We start from the raw sequence: 13568 nt of genomic DNA, 5'->3' as shown, positions 1-13568 counted from the left end.
GTATTCATTTTTGTGCATGGTAGAGAGGGGACGACCCTTCTTCTTGTCTAGGCAAGAGGGGGAATTCCGTGATCCGCCAGTGTTTCTAACACCATAGGGAGTCTATTTTTGACAAAAGCATTTAACGATTGAGGACAAAGGTACCCTAGCTTGACACAACTTGGAGGTGATTTATTGGTATCCTTCTAGGCTTAGTAGTTTGAAGAAATTGCATCTATGAAGGAGTGTGTACCCTTGAATTGTTTCCCTTGTAGATAATTTCCGCCACTTAGATGAGGAAAGTGGCTATTCTTTTGTAGATGCATCCATTACTTGATTTTTGTGTGCTTTAATGTTTGGATGTGTCGCCATTTTGGCAAGACCCACCTTGCCTTGCAAGAAGGCATCCTACCTCATGGTTGTCTTGTTGTGAGTTGAAGGGGCGGAGTGAGACCCACTAATTGTCTCATATCGGCTTTGCTATTAGGTTAGTTTAAATAACGGTCCTAGTCTTTGTCACCTCTTTACTCGGGACGAGCAAAGGTTCGGTTTGGGGATATTTGATGTGACCATAATTAGTGCATATTTAGTCCTCGAATTTGCCTTGTTCCCATGCTTTTTAGTGCATATTTGGGTCATTTATTGTCTTTAGTCCTTTGTTTTGCATATTCTTTGAGGTTTTGTGTCCTTGGTAGGAAAGGAGTGCAAACCTTGCATTTTCATGGCAAAATAGAGCTAAATTGATTGAATTCAATGACCAAGCATCAAAGAGAAGACAAGACTAGAAGGCCTTTGTACATACTATAGTAGATGGGCAATGATGAGAAAAGATCCTTGCATCTCCGGGGAAATCCTCAAGGATTTTATGAAGAGAAAGGAAGAAAAGAAGAAAGAAAGTAGCTGTAAGACAATCCGAGCGGATTGCCCACAATCCGCCCGTCCAGCAAAAGCAATCCGAGCGTCTTCCCTCAGTGGACGCCCGTCTAGAAACTGCACAATCCGCCCGTCCACCACCACAATCCGCTCGTCCAGAACCTCTCCAATCCGCCCGTCCCGTGCCCTGGACGCTCGGATTGTGTGTCAGCCATTTCGTCTTCTACAAGTTTCAAGGAAGGATGCGCATATTTTTCTAAGACCGGCAAAAAGGAGACCGGAGTCTCTCTGGAGACCGGCGATTCCTCAAGGACTTAATCGTCATTTAAGCCCTTAGTTAACCCTAATTTATGTAACTAATCCCCACTATAAATACCCCATTAGTCTAATTAGATAAGCAGGTTCTTCTTAGGAATCTTTAGTGTAGTTAATATCAATCAAATCTCTTTAATCTTGTAATCAACATTTAATCAAGTCTTAATACAAATTTCATTTCCTTAATCTCTCTTTTGTTCATCTTTCATTTTGGGTAATTGAAGATTATTTGGGTTATTATTGGGAGATTGACAACCTTCCAATCAAGCATCAAGTACTTCTATTATTCTTTGCTTTATTATTGGAATCATTAGTAGGTATAATTCTCTTAATCCCTTTTTAATTATTGTTAATCATTTTCATTTATTCAACATGTTTTACTTTGTTGGTATGATTGACAACCTTGCTAGCATGTTCAACATGATAATGAGTGAGTAGTTTCCTTAGCTAGGGTTAATGGGTAATTAGGGGAAACCAACATGGGGAATGATTCATGCTTAATTTAATATGTTTTCATAGTTTATTTGCTTGCTTGTTGTGATCTCAACTTATGCACATGTTATGTTTGATGAAATGCTAAGCCTATGAATCCTTGCATTTACAACCATCACTTATCTTTTCAATGAGACTTGTAAGACATAAACCAACTCGAGTCTCATTAGACCATGCATATAGTTGAGTAGGGAAGATTAAGTCGACTTGTAGGTGTTGTACAATCTAATCGATTCGGCTCCGGGACCCAAACTTTCCTAGGATTGTAAGATATAAACCAACTTGATCCATCACAACAATAATTGCTTGCTTATAATTTGAGAATATGTTTGTATGATCAATTCCCATGAATCCCCTATGACCCCATGACACCCTAGTGCCTTTTATCAATTGTTTACATCCCTTTTTAATCATCTTGCTTGTTTACTTTTATTGCTATTTAGTTTAGTGATCTTCTACTTCAAACCCCAAATTGTGACACCCCTAGACACCGCTAGTTGCAATTGAAAATCTCATCTCAATTCCCGTCCCTTGGGATCCGACCTTTACTTGCCTCTTTACTAATTGTAGAGTTGTTTGTGAAGTTATAAATTGTGTTTTGGTCTAGGTGCTCCTAACGACAAGTACCGAAAACTAAACCTCCATCGTGAGTCCGACCAGGTTCCCAAGAAATGAGGTACCGCAGTGGTGAAAAATGACAAGAACGAGCTAATATCCATAAGGAAGATCACCAGTTGGCGAATGTGTATTGATTATCGTAAGTTGAATTCCGCAACAATAAAGGATCATTTCCCTCTCCCATTCATTGATCAAATGCTTGAGAGGCTAGCCTCTAACAAGTTCTTTTGCTACCTTGACGGGCATTCGGGATTCTTCCAAATCCCGATACACCCGGATGACAAACCTAAGACCACTTTCACATGCCCCTATGGTACCTTTGCCTATAGGAGAATGCCCTTCGGGCTATGTAATGCTCCAGCCACATTTCAACGTTGCATAATGAGTGTCTTTTCCGACTACCTAGAAACCATAATAGAAGTGTTTATGGATGATTTTAGTGTCTATGGGAAAGATTTTGATTCATGTTTGCATAATTTATCACTTGTCTTACAAAAATGTGAGGATGTTAGCCTTGTTTTAAATTGGGAGAAGTGTCACTTCATGTTAAATGAAGGCATTTTCTTGGGTCATTTGATTTCGGAAAAGGGCATCGAGGCCGATAAAGCTAAAGTTAAGGTGATAGAGAAATTACCACCACCCGTGAATGTCAATGGGGTGTGGAGTTTTCTCGGTCACGCGGGATTTTACCGACGATTCATAAAAGATTTTTCCAAAATTGCAAAACCCCTTACCCAACTTTTGCTTAAAGATGCCCAATTCCAATTTACAAATGAGTGTGTTGAGTCCTTTGATAGGATTAAAGAAACTCTAATTTCGGCACCGATTATTCAATCGCCAAATTGGGAGTTGCTTTTCTATATAATGTGTGATGCAAGCAACTATGCCGTTGGCGCGGTTCTTGGCCAATGGATTGGTAAAGCTTTATATGCCATATACTCCCTCCATTTTCCTATTTTCACCCCATTTCTCCTTTTTGGAAAATTATCTATTTTCACCCCATTTCTCTTCTTTCCTTATTTAGACAACCTTTTTCATTCTTTAATCATTCTTTTCACCCCACTCACATCTCTTTTATTACTTTTTCATTCTTTAATCATTCTTTTCACCCCACTTACAACTATTTTATTACTTTTTCATTCTTTAATAATTTTTCTTAATATTTGTGTAAAAAGAAATGGGGTGAACAAAAAAAATTGAAGGGAGTACTATGTTAGCAAAATCCTTGATGATACACAAGTCAACTATGATACCACGGAAAAGGAACTTCTTGCTATAGTATATGCTTTGGACAAGTTCCGCTTCTACTTACTTAGATCCAAAGTGATAGTATTCTCGGACCACCGTACTCTTAGACACCTCTTGGTAAGGAAATAATCAAAACCACGCTTGTTGAGGTGGATAATGTTGCTCCAAGAATTTGACTTAGAGATAAGAGACAAGAAAGGGGTCGAGAATGTAGTTGCGGATCACTTGTCAAGGATTCGGTTTGACGACAATGGAGAAGATACACCAATTAATAATTCCTTTCCCGATGATATCCTAATAGCCATCCACACACAACTCAAGCAATATATCACACCATGGTTTTTCGATTTTGCAAATTATCTTGTAGAAGGAGTCCTTCCCCCGAACTTGAACTACAATCAATGGAAGAGATTCCTATTTGAAGTGAAGAGGTATTTTTGGGATGATCCCAATCTCTACAAGGCATGTAGTGATGGTCTATACCGAAAGTGTGTACCACAAGGGGAGGTTTAAGGAGTTTTGGAGGGTTGCCACTCATCTCCATATGTAGGACATCATGGAGCAAGAAGGACGATTTCCAAAATCCTATAATCGGGCTTCTATTGGCCCACCATGTTCGAAGATGCTAGAGAGTTCATCCTTCATTGTGATCCTTGCCAAAGAATCGAGAACATATCTTGGAGAAATGATATGCCACAATGATGTGAATCTTATTTGCGCACATTTAATCCCCTAATTGAGCCTATTTTGCATACTAATATAGCATTTCATGGCCATTTTATCCGTCAATTCCTTCCTATTTGGCTTTCCTATTGCATTGTACATGTTTTGTAGGAAAGAAGATAATAAGGTGGAATTCCCATCTCCCGTGCATATTTGGAAGCTTTTTGACGATATTGGATGGACTAGTATGAAGAGGAGGCAATAATGATGACCAAGGATGTAGGAATAAAGAGTATATAGAAGGATCATAGGCTAAAAAGCAAGGATGACGAGAAGGAAGCCATTTCATGAAGAAATTGCTCGGAACCCAAACCAAGAGTTGCTTGTTTGGCTCTGAAAGTATGATAGGTGAAACGGTGTTGAAAAATCAAGTGGTCTAGGCTTTTGAATCACTCCAATAGGGATCCGGATGAGGAAATGACGTCCGTTTTACAATCCGAGCTCAAATAAACAAACTGGCCGCCAATCCGAGCGTCCCCGTAAGAAGACGCTCGTCTCCTGCTGGAAGACGCTCGTTCTGAAGCAAGAAGATCTGAGCGTCTCCTCTGCAATCCGCTCGGATCTCGGTACAGGGAACCCGTGCCTATTCTCAAGACGCTCGTCTCGTGGCGGGACTAGCTACATGATATGCGCATCTCCCTTCGAGAGGAGCATTTCCTTACTCAACACTTAGCAATGTTATTTACTAATCTACTCTTACTTAACCTAATGATGTACTACTATATATACTCCATTTGTAATAATCAATAGAATCAAGTTTCCTTAGATTAGATTAAGTCCTCTTAGAGTAGATTAAGCTTTCATTAGTAGTAGATTAGAATAGATTAGCATTTAAACTTTCCACAAATTACACACTAATCTTTCCTCAATTATTGTTCAAGTTTATAATTGAGTAATTCAAGTTTATTATTGGGTAATTGAAGATTATTGGGTTATTATTGGAGAATTGACAACTCTTCATCAATCAATCAAGTTCTCTTCTTTTTTTCTTTGCTTTATTATTTGGATCATCTCATATAGGTACATAATCCATTTTACTCTTTACTCTTTATTGTTTATTTCCTCATTCTATTATCATGTTTATACTTGTTGTAATGATTGACACCATTAATGACATATTTCCCATGATAATGAGTGAGTAGTCCTCTAGCTAGGATTAATAGGTAACTAGGGGAAACAAACATGAGGAATGATTCATGCTTAATCTAATATGTTCACATAATTTATTTGCTTGCTTGTTGTGATTTCAACTTATGCACATGTTATGTTTGATGAAATGCGAGCCTATGAATCCTTGCATTTTTTTTACCAATCACTTATCTTTTCAATGAGACTTGTAAGATATAAACCAACTCGAGTCTCATTAGATCATGCATATAGTTGGATAGGAAGGACTAAGTCGACTTGTAGGTGTTGTACAATATAATCGATTCGGCTCCGGGACCCAAACCTTCTTAGGGATTGTAAGATATACACTAACTCGATCCCATCACAACAATAAGTGCTTGCATCTAGTAGAGAACATGTTTGTGTGATCAACTCCCATGAATCCCTTATGAACCCATGATGTCCTAGCATTTTTAGTCATTTGCTTACATCCTTCCTTTAATTGCTTGTTTTACTTTCCATTGCTTCTATTAGATTAGAATCTTCAACCCATTACAATTGTGACAACCCCAAGCACAACCATAATTATATTGAACAATTTGAGTACCCCCCGTCCCGTGGATCGACCTTGACTTAAACACTAACTAGTTGTTTGTTGAGAAATATAAATGTGTTTGATTGAGAACCCCAACGACACTCTCATCACACAACGAGGCATATTGGAAGTTAAAATCTTTGATGTATGGGGAATCGATTACCAAGACCCATTTGTATCTTCCCAAGGCAACAAATACAATCTAGTTGTCGTTGATTACATGTCAAAGTGGGTAGAAGCAATTGCTACTCCAACCGACGATGCAAAGACGGTGACCAAGCTCTTAAGAAAAGTGATCTTTCCAAGGTTTGGAGTTCCTAGAGCTATCATTAGTGACGGTGGGACACACTTCCATGAGAAGAAACTTGAATCTCTCTTGACAAAATACGGTGTTCAACATAGAACCGGCTTGGGATATCACCCCCAAACAAGCGGTAAAGTCGAAGTTTCCAATAGAGAGATCAAGCAAATTCTTGAGAAGGTATTTAACAAGACTCGTAAGGATTGGAGCATGAAACTTGATAACACTCTTTGGGCTTATAGGATGGCCTATAAGACCCCCATAGGAGCTTCCCTTTACAAGTTAGTCTATGTAAAGTCTTGTCACTTGCCAATCGAGTTGGAATACAAGGCCTTTTGGGCAACAAAAGCTCTCAATCTTGATCTCAAGCTAAGTGGAGAAAAGAGGATATTACAAATCGAAGAGTTGGAAGAATTTCGACTTCACCCATATGAGAATGTAAAGATCTACAAAGAACGCGCTAAAATGCTCCATGACAAGAGGATCAAGCAAAAGGCATTGCACAAGGGAGACAAAGTCCTTCTATTTAACTCTCGATATCGACTCTTCCCCAGAAAGTTGATACACGATGGACGGGTCTCTTTGTGATCATAAATGTTGGAAAGTATGGAGATTTTGAGATAATGTCGGAAGAAGGAAATCGGTTCAAGGTCAATGGTCAACAAATCAAACCATATTATGAAGGAGCTTTCATAGGAGAGGTTGAGGCCATCCGCCTCGAGCCTCTCCCAATTGAAATGGAGGAGAGTTTGGTGGAGTCCTACCTAATCCACTACTTGTAAATATACTAACTTACTTTCTTGCACTTAACTTCATTGCATTGCATTTTAATTACCTTGTTTTAAGAATAATTTTTTGACATGAGAGCAAGTGAGAGAGGATTACTAATCAAATTTGAAGTGTCAAAGATATGAAATTCAAGTGTGGGGAAGCTATGCCTAGGCTAAGAGAGCATATAGCACTCAATCCATTGCTAGGAAGCTAGAAGGAGGAAGCCTTAGAAGAGCTAAAAGGAGGGTCCCCACGAGTTGGCCTCAACTCGTGGGAGTTGGAGCCAAGACGTCTTGAAGGAAAAATTCCCGCAGCAAAAGACGGGCGTCCTGGGATCGATCCGGGCGCCCCAATGATCAGGACGGGCGAACCATCTTGGGGACGCGCATCCCTATCTACTTCTAAAGAAAAAAAATTTCCTGCAGCAATAGACGGGCGTCCTGGATTCGACCCGGGCGTCCCAATACTCAGGACGGGCGAGCCAGCTTGAGGACGCACGTCCTGTGACACCCCCATATACCGAGGAGCCTTAACTAGACCTTCCTTAGCATATAAGGGCATCACCATCTCGGTTGCCCGAGGTAAGTAATCATCAAAAGTCGATAAAAGAACAATTACAGTTATATTACAAGTGTTACATGTAAACTATTAAATGAAAGATACAACTAGTCAACTATATACTACTTCTGTCATTACTCGTGAGGACTCATCCCAACCAGGACTCCAGCTAGCATCCAAGACAGCACCTGCTATGACGGACTACTCACCATAAGGGATCACGGCAGTCACACACGACAAATAAGACAAACCACACAAGGTCAGTAACTGAGACAAGACACAACAAACACTACCGACTATTACAAAGATAGCCAAACACACACACAATCACAACCACTCCAACCGATCTCCGTCACCGACTGTCCACTGGACCAGCCCTGCCAGTGGGGGACCGCAGCCGTTCCCACCTAAGCCCCGCTCATCATACCGAGCGAAAACCCTGTCCCATTAATGTGCACATCCCCTCCCGTGGCGGGTTCCACGGAGGGCGAAACTAGGGCGTGAAGCCACTCCCGAAGTGACTCCACTCAGTCAAGGACGCACCTCGAGAACCAGAGACAATCAATCACAAACAGCTGTAATACAACAACAACCAACAAAACAGCATACACCAACCGATTACCATGTATACTCAACCACACGGTCAAGACAACAATACAACAACGACACAACAGCCGACACACTAGACAAACAACAGAAACTGAGTAGGCGAACCTACCTTTAAGCGACTGCAGCGATTCCACGTCCACACACGCAACACCCATCAATCAAGCAACACCTATACACACAATACAATCCTCTATCACTACCATTCTAACCCTAACTGAAAACACAATGACAAAGATGATGATGACGACATACCTACACGTAGAAATCTGGCAGAGAGACCACTACCCAACTCAAGCTATTCACTCCTATGTCACAAGCATCCTTAAGGATCCCATGGGATGATCTATGGTGAAAGGAAGAGGAAGAGACGACATCTAGGTTTAGGGAAAGAGGCGGAAAATGATTTGCGGTTTTAACAAAACACGATTATAAACCCTCGCTGGAAAGACGCTACTCGATCGAGTAACTAACGTACTCGATCGAGTTGCCCCTACTCGATCGAGTGGCCCCTACTCGATCGAGTGCCCAAGATGCTCGATCGAGTACCCTCTACTCTATCGAGTACCACTCACTTCTAAAGGCAATCATGGCACAAGGTAACTCTGGCGCGCATCACTAAGGGCTATTACCTGCTCCCAAGGTTGGTCAACGTTGGTCAACGGGTCCCTAAAAGGACGGGTATTACAGTCTTCCCCCCTTAAAAAGAACTTCGTCCCCGAAGTTCAACTCATCCTCCCCCACCAATAAACAAGACACCAAGGTCGACATCACTGTTCTCCCGACGCAGGTCACTACTCTCTTGAAGCATTACCCCACTATGTCATCATCATCACTGCCCGACACATCATATACACCAACTTCTACAACCCACAACTTGAAGTACCAAACTCACAACATGTACCAACACGACCAACGACTATACTACTACTCCAAACTCTTAGCCACGCACTACGAGACTATACTTTCACTAGTACACAACTATCAACACCAAAACATGCCACACAACGATCCTGTTACACTGCATGATTCAAACACTTCGTTACCGTTCCCAACACACTCATCTCTTTATGACTATCTTTTCATTGTAAATTACTCAACTTTTACTTAAACATACAAATTACTCATCAAAACGATTAAAACAATTATAACTTCATGCTAGAATTATAACAGAGACAATAGCGAGCATTACAAACAAACAACAAAATTATTATAATATACAACAAAATTATTATAATATCGGCCTTTTTATTTTGCGACATTACTCTTCCCCCCTAAAAAGGAACTTCGTCCCCGAAGTTTACCATCAAATAAATTTTCTAACACATACTGCACATGTCGACATTACTCATTAATCACGACTAACATAATCTTCTATATATATATATATATATATATATATATATATATATATATATGTATATATATATATATATATATATATATATATGTATATATATATATATATATATATATATATATATATATATATAGAAATAGGATCCTGTGCGAACCTAAAGTTCGGTGCGAACTTACGAACTAGCCTATAATACTCAAGTTAACATAAAACTCAACGGACCACACTTATTCTCCTCACTGCCATTTCACATGCCTTCAATTTCTAATCACTCCTCCCAATTTATCTCCTCCTCCCCCACTCAACCTACTCCGCCGACGACCACCGGAACTCAGGCAAGCCAAGTCGCCGTCAACTAATGCCGGCACCGGAGTACTGGAAACCTTCACTGTCAGCTGTTATCTCGCCCTGCCGACGAGTCTATTTTCTGCCTGAGTCACCGGAGTTCTATTTGTCGGCGATGAGACTAGGCCGTGGATGAAGAACATTTTCCACCTCTATAATTCCGAGCAACTTCGTCGGCCTAGTAAAGCTTTTGAAATTTAACTTCATTTTATTAGATCTGGATGTCAAATTAGATAATATTAACAAATAAAGACTATTTTCAAAAAATCAAGTACGCCGGGGTTCTCGTCGGAGTATTTCGAACAAGATTATGTTATCCCCGGTCAGAAATGGCGCACTGAGTGTCAGAGGTGAAGGATCTGAGGCGGCTATGACGGTGGTGGTTCGCGGCAGGTTTCACGGATTGAGTGTTTGACTATGGAGGTGAGTAAGTGACTCGTGTGGTGTTGTGTGGTGTTATTTGGTGGAAATGGTGGTCAGTGTGGTGTTTGTCGGCGTTGTTTGGTGGTAGGGGTTAGTGTGTCGGAGTTGTGGTGGCCATATGGGGTCGTCGCCGGAGCTCTCGCGATGTTGTGGGGTTCAGTGTTGGTGATGGCGGGAGGTTGTTGGCGTGGATCTGGGTAATAGGTGGGGTGAGTGATAGTGATGTCGCTGGTGTGCGTGTCTGATGGCGGGGATGGTGATGTCGCTAGTGGTTGTGGTGTTTCTCAATGGTGGTGGTGGTAGTATAGCGGTGGTGGTGGGCTGGCAGCAGCGGTGGTGTTGGCGGCATTGGTGTTTCTATGAAGTGATAGTAGTTGCTGCTGTGGTGGTGGCGGTGGATTGGAGTTGTCCAGGGAGGCTAGTGTTGTGGCGGTGGTAGGGCAGTGGTAGCGGCGGTGGATACGCAAAATACCACCTAGATACACATAATATCGGCCCGGATACACATAGTATTACTGCGGGATACATGTGTATCTAGTAGTTATATCGTGTGTATCAAGTATCCGACTTTTAATGACATGTGTATCCGGGTTTGAAAAGATGTGTATCTAGCTTTACTGTCATGTGTATCCGCCAAAAATATAAAATGTATCCGCAAAAAATATAAAACGTATCCAAGAGTTAGAGTTAAAACTTGTTGCAATTTCCATAAAGTGTATCCGCTAATAATATAAAGTGTATCCGCAAATACTATAAAATGTATCTCGGAGTTGTCTTGAAACTCCCAAAAAAATTAGTGTAAAAAAAAGTGTAAAAGTGCATTTAGAATTTTAGGGTGGAAAAAGTGTATCTACATATGTTATAAAATGTATGTGAATAAGAGGTGTATCTAGTAAAGAAATAAAATGTATCTACCAAAAAAAAAAAAAAAAAAAAAAAAAAAACCTGGGTTGAACCTAGTTCGTACGGTTCGCACCGTACTTTAGTTCGCACCTGACCCCGACCCTATATATATATATATATATATATATATATATATATATATATACTGCCTTACGAGAACAATTATCAAGAACCATAAAAGCATGCATATATCAATTGTATATAATGTAGTTATGGAAATTCTGCGAAATAATTAACAAGTCTTTTCGATAATACATAAGTTATGCCCTCTTGTAGATGTTGATAAAACAAAAAGAATGCAATAAAAGGAACTTTTATGTCGCATCTACTCCCACAAAATGTCATTTATAAGTAATAAGTCAACCCGAACATATTACTATCCTTCAATAACCATTATAACTATCGAAACACGCAAAAATAGAAACATTCAAACAATTTTATTTTCGAAAAAGTGCCTGTAACATTGCTGCTCGATCGAGTGGGTTAGGCACTCGATTGAGCTGGCCCTACTCGATCGAGTATCTTAGCTACTCGATCGAGTAGTCCGAGATCAGAATACCCTTTAGCTGGCACACCTACAGCTACTCGATCGAGTGAGGGGCACTCGGTCGAGTGGCCACATGTCAAATGCTACTCCACAACTTCCCTAACACAACACAATATATATATACGATCGCATAACCGCGAGTCGGGATGATAACCCGACCATAAATCCTGCAAATAAGTCTAGGAAAAGCAAGTACGGCCTTATGGCCACCAATACAAACCGAACATAATAAGTACGAAATGAAATAAACTAATATCCATCACAACCAACAACCATAAACAAAAGAGAAAGAAAGGAGTATCACTCCTGCTGCTGCTGCTCATACATGACCTCATCCCCAGCTCCGTCACCACCTGAGGTGCCAGCTCCTGAAGTCCCAAGACCCGCATCATCCCCTACTCCAACCTCTGGACTCACGTTCCATGGGGTCAAACCGCCGTAAGGGTAAGACTGAGGTGCTCCTCATGTGGTCATGTCCACCCCGTAGGAGTGGAAAACCCCGCTGTAGTTCCCAACTCCACTCCACCACACAGGATGCGGTCCCTCGGTCCCAATACCCTGAGCATATGCCAACTCGTGCATGTTCCGGAGCGTCAATGTAGAGGACACTCTCTCTGCCAGGTAGCTCTCACGTGTCGCCGGGGTATCAAGGTAAGGGTAACAAGGAAACGGGTGCTGTGGTGGTGCTGCTGGCTGTGGCTGGGTCTCAGCCATCCTCTCCCTCATACGGCGTGGTCCTCTCCCTATCCTGGGTCTATCCTCCGCAGCTCTCACATTCTCCCCTTTTCTCGGCTCGGGCATAACCTGAAGGATCGTCTGGTCGATGAAGTACGTCTGTCTCTCCGGACGCGCCTCAGTCTCCTCCTCATCAGAATCAACAGCTACCACTGCCGCAGGTAAAGGCTCGGTCGGTGGGAGGTGCTCAGGAGCTGGTATCTTCATCCAACTCATTCCCCACACCCTCCATGCTAAACTACCATCCTCCAAGGTTCTCAACCACTTCAAGTCGAGGAAGTAATCTCTGTCCATGGTAAGTACCGGGGTGGCTAGAGGGGTGTACTCCGAGGAAGCCTCAAAATAAGTTAGCTTTTCAGCTAAACGGGTGGCGATAGCACCACAACTGAAAAACCTAGTGCTAGAGGAGGCCATCAAAGCAAGACTGGCACATACTATAGCGGGAGTATTGAAGGTCACTTTTTCAGTCCGCTCAGGGTTAAGGTAAGCCATCAGAAGCAACAACTCGTGGAAGTTTAACTTACTCATATCAGACCTCTCGTAAAGGAGACACGACACGGCACGGAGAAAGATCCTCAAGGTGACATGTTGCACATCATTTATCAACATGTTACTAGAGGTGGGATCTGATTTCCCGGTGATACAGGGCATAAGACGGCAAACCCCACACTCAGCTGGAATGTCACAGAGGGATCCCTTGGGAGGCTTGGCCAAACCAAGGTGGGAGGCAAACAGGTCTATGGTTAAAACAAAACTGGTGTTCATAAGACGAACGCACCGTCTCGCTCACCGCTCGTATTTAAACAAGCTCATGAACTCCAAGGTCAGAAAAGCATATGAAAGCTTCCGCAAACGGTATAGCCCAGTGAACCCTAAAGTCTCAAAGATATGACGGACATCCGTCTCAATCCCCAGGTCCTCTAAAAGAGTGGTGTCCACACAGCGAGTCGGTCTCATCTTTCGGGTTTATAAGGCTACAAACCTCTCCCGCTGTGCGTAGTCCACAAAGACTACTGAAGGGTACTCTGGTACAGCTGGTACCACATGTCCACTACCCTCCCCAACTTCGGGC

Source organism: Silene latifolia, chromosome 5 (assembly GCF_048544455.1).
Source record: "Silene latifolia isolate original U9 population chromosome 5, ASM4854445v1, whole genome shotgun sequence".
Lineage (NCBI taxonomy): Eukaryota > Viridiplantae > Streptophyta > Magnoliopsida > Caryophyllales > Caryophyllaceae > Silene > Silene latifolia.
This window is presented reverse-complemented; position numbering follows the sequence as displayed.